Genomic DNA, 4,662 nt, shown 5'->3' on the forward strand with positions numbered 1-4,662 from the left:
CAACATTCCTTGCAGCACCATGGTCAAATGAATTCATTGAATTGATTTGAACACTTTTCAAGTGATTTAAACAATGAATGACAATAATTTTATTTTAAAGTAGTAAACTTTTTAAGAATTAGTTCTCACAAAACAAGAATGGCTTTACTGAATGACTTTGCATATACAGTACTTACTTCAAATACAGTACTCACTGCAAATACAGTACTTATTGAATTCTAGCATGCTCTTGGGAGAAGCCAGAAAACTCATTAGAATCCAATAACAAGAAATGAAGTGAGTAGGAAAGTGCCAGAAAACAACAGAGAATAAAAATTTCGCCGCGGCGATAGGGGCTTGAACCCGCGACCTTACTGGTGTTGGTACGACAACTCGGCCTGGCTGGGTAGATCGTGACTCTACCGTATGGGCCAGATGGAGTACCAGTAAGGTCACGGGTTCGAGCCCCCATCGCAACCGCGAAGTTTTTATTCTCTGTTGTCTTCTGGCACTTACCGACTCACTTCATTTCTTTTTATTATCAACATAAGTGCCTGCTCCACTCCCTTTCTACATTAGAATCCAAGCATGCCAACATTTGATGCACATGAGAGGTAATGACTAATTATATAGGTGCTGCTATGTGGTCGAGTGGTATGACACTCGCTTTTGGATCGGAAGGTCCTGAGTTCGAGCTTCGCTCGGCGCATAGTTCATTCCTTGGAAAAGGCTCTTTACTCACATTCTCTCACCAGACTCAGGGGTAAAATGAGTACCTGGCCGTTAACAGCGTTGTCTCTGTCCAGAAAAAATTGTAATATCGCCTGACAGTTTACAAGGGGTCTCTGGTCAACAGCAACAGTTAACATGTAGGACGGGACATGACGCCTGTTAGGCGATATTACAATTTTTTCGGTCAGAGACAATGCTGTTAACGGGCAGGTACTTGTTTTACACCTGAGTACGGTGTCCACAAAGCACAACTTCTTCCAGTCAACAAATATATGTGGAAATAGCATGAGTAGATGTTTATATGACCTAAAGGATTGTTTTGGGACTCTTGAATACAGATCTTTTAAAGTAAAGTATTGCTGTCAAAGATTACAACAAAAAGTGTTTATCACTGTTGCCTACACTTGTTTTATATTCAACCAATGGTTAGCTTGACTCCGTTTATATCACTTCTTCCACAGTAAGCTGGGGTGGGGGGGGGGGGGGGGGGGGGGATGGAGGGTCACAGTTAATAAATGATTTAGTCTTACTTTAAGTGTCCATATTAAAATTAAGTTTCATGCGACACGGAACTTAATTGTTGTAAATGCACTACATAAATGTAGCAGTGAACAGTATTAAATTGGTAAATATTTAGTTATTATCATTTATTTTTATTTTCGATTGAATCTGTATGCAGATTGCTCATGTCCCTCAGTCGAGTTATTCACATTAAGCTGGAAGGATTCACATTAAGTTCGAGGGATTCACTTAAAGCTCGAGGGATTCACATTAATATTAAGCTATGTAGTAAATACTGCTACTGCTAGAATGATATTGTTTAATCTCAGTCTCACAATTCAAGTCATGGAATTTATTGAGCAACATGTGGTTTTAAGGCATTGCACTTGCACTGTGACCCGGGAGGATTTGAATTTGAGCTCCGCTTCAAGCACTTCCACATTTTTAGTTTGTCAAAATTGTTAACTCCCAGTTTGCTCACTTTGAACGACATGGGTGATTGGTGTTGACAACAGACGTTTGTTCGATAGATTACCGTCAACTGGGGTATCTTGGCCTACAGGGAATACTTTGCCTCTTGAATTTTGGACCAATAAGAGATTGTTTAGTCTTGTGGCAATTATTTCCTTTGATAAAAATTCAAGTCTTTTAACATGTACGATAACTGCAACAAAGATGAGATATTCAAAATGCTCCAAATTCATATAGGCAAAGTTTCCCCAGTTGATGGTACGGTATCTATATTCCTTTATGGAATGCTTGCTTGAGTGGTGACATCTAAAGATGCCGTGCGGAAGGAAGGGTGTAGTTTAAAAACATGTTTTGGATATATGACAGCTCAATGGAAAAGTATAAATATTAACGACATAATAAACATAGAACAGGAACTTATAATAGGTTAGGTTGTACTTAATTGATAGTCTTTTAATAAATTAGAGTGAGTGTATTTGTAATCAGTTGTAGTTGTACACCACTGTCACTGGTTACAGTTTATTTTTTCAGTGTGTAGTTTACGTCTTTTTGATCATTTAAATCGTGTATATTACTTTATTTCTTGTAATTGTAATGTAAATTTTCAAGTATTGACATTGCAAGTGGAAAATCAGTTTGATAGATTTGTAAATAGTTATTGAATTTGTGTGTGTGTGTGTGTGTGTGTGTGTGTGTGCGTGTGTGTGATGAGGAGAATGAAAATACATTATCTGAAATTGTTTATTTGTATTGCAAGTATTTGTATGAAAGCTGTTTTTATTCTAAGCAAGAGATGTTACACATTTGAATATTCTTGTACATTGTCAATGGTTTTCAAATCAAGATATTATTCTTTTTAAATAAAATGTTGAACTTATCTTGACTTCCGATTTGTTATCTGATCTGTCATAAATTCATACCTTGTGTTTTGTTCTCATTAAATCTAAAAGTCTACATATCTGGGTGGGGTTCCTGGCCTCCCATAGTGGGCAGGGTGGCACTTATTGTGTCTTCTATCCCCCTATATCTGTTTTCGGTCTTTGTCTTGGAATGAGGTTACTTGGTTTTGCCTGGGCCCTGGCCGTAGTGCTTGGCTGGGAGGGAAACAGTCAAATTCATAGTTATTGTTTTGGGAGATATTTTTTTCCTTGTAAATCATCTCTCTGTTATGTATTATTATGTTTGTTATTTTGAATGTATAATGTATTGTAAGCATTTGAGTGTATTCCACTTGCTGTGTCTCCTATCCCCCTATGTCTGTTTTCTGAGTTGCTTTCTGTCTTTGTCTCAGAATGGGATTACTTGGTTTTATCCTAGCTCTTGCTGGAGTTCTTGGCTGTGAGGGAAACAGTCAAATGTATAGTGCTAGTTTTGGGAGGTGATTTTTTTTCCTTGTAAATCATCTCTGATATTTATATTTTTTTGTTTTAAAGCTATCTTGTAAACATTTGAGTGTATTCCTCTTAGTGTGACCCTGTGCTGGTGTCTGGATGAGACTTTTAAGCAGGCTATCTCAAACCAAGTATATTGATGGTTTGCTCATGGAATCTACATCTATTCCGTATTCGAATAATTTCCCCTCTGTTACTTTTTTCTGGGTCATCATCATCATTTGCCTTTTCACCCTGGGTCAGGGTATAGGCCACAGACAAACAGTTTCCATCCTTCTCTATCCTGAGCTAACTTTTTATCTCATTCCACTTCTCTGTATATCAGTTTCTTTAATTCTTCTCCATGTTTTAATTGGAATTCTATAATTTTTTGACTATCCCATTTTCTTCCTTTTTACCGGCACTGATATGACCCAAGTGTGTTGCAAGGGCTGTAAAACCCTTTAAAACAAACATAGACATCAATGCGCTTTCCATGGTTTCATATATTCCCCCCTAAGACCATACGTAAACATATTTCCATATTTCATCCAGTACCAGTTATCCGTAAGGCGTACTTTTCATATTAACACAATATCCGTCATTGCTTATAGCCAGTTACTCATTCACACCCCGAGTCTAGAGGAGTAATGTGTGTTGAATGTCTTACTCAAAGACACAACATCAGGACCAGACTTTTCCAAGATCACCGACCATCACCTATCCTGCCACTGATCATGTTGAACATCGCTTGACATTTGTGACAAAGACTATGAATTTTTTGTAACACTTGTCAGGTCAGTCCTAATGGCCAATAACGTCACGACCTAAAACAGCAGTATGTTTGGAATACTATATAGTCATGTGCAAAAGTAAGTTTACACTTGTTTGAGCCCTCATAATATTGGTTACAAAAAAATTATCATCATTTGTTATAGATCAATGGAAAGCTTTTACTATTCAATATACATAAATATGCTCATGTCCTGTTTTATAGGATATCGAATGTTTAACTCGCTCGATTCCTAGAGATTTTTGCTACTTTTCAAAATTGAAAAAAATGTATTAAAATGAGCATATACATAGATAGTTTTATTCAACTTCCATTAACATGTAAAAACTAAAACCATTAGCATTAATACTACGTCTATAATTTGTCTCTTAAAATTGTATTAAATGGGCATGGGGTAAAAGTAACCTCTGGTATACTACGGATATAGTTGGTGTTAGAGCTGAGTGAGTTAAGAAGTAACACCAAAAAATTGAGTTTGCGAAATTACACAACTTTATTAATATTTTGTGTGCCCTCCTTTAGCTTGATGAAGGGAAACCACTCTTCCTCGCATGTTCAAAGAGAATTGTCCAATATATACAGCAGCCAAGTTATCCCAGGTATCTTGAAGAAACTGGTATAAATCATCTTTGCTTTGATAAGGACCAAGACGATGCACTTCTTTCTTCATAATTTTAGTTTCCCACATGTTCTGGATTGGATTCCTGTCAGGACTGACTGATGACCTCACTCTGGTCTACTATGACTATGATTATTGTCTTTAAAACTGGGTGGGGTTCCTGACCTCCCATAGTGGACAGGGAGCCACTTACTGCG

This window comes from Berghia stephanieae, chromosome 5, assembly GCF_034508935.2.
Source record: "Berghia stephanieae isolate SIO BIC M18660-M18661 chromosome 5, UCSD_Bste_1.3, whole genome shotgun sequence".
NCBI lineage: Eukaryota > Metazoa > Mollusca > Gastropoda > Nudibranchia > Aeolidiidae > Berghia > Berghia stephanieae.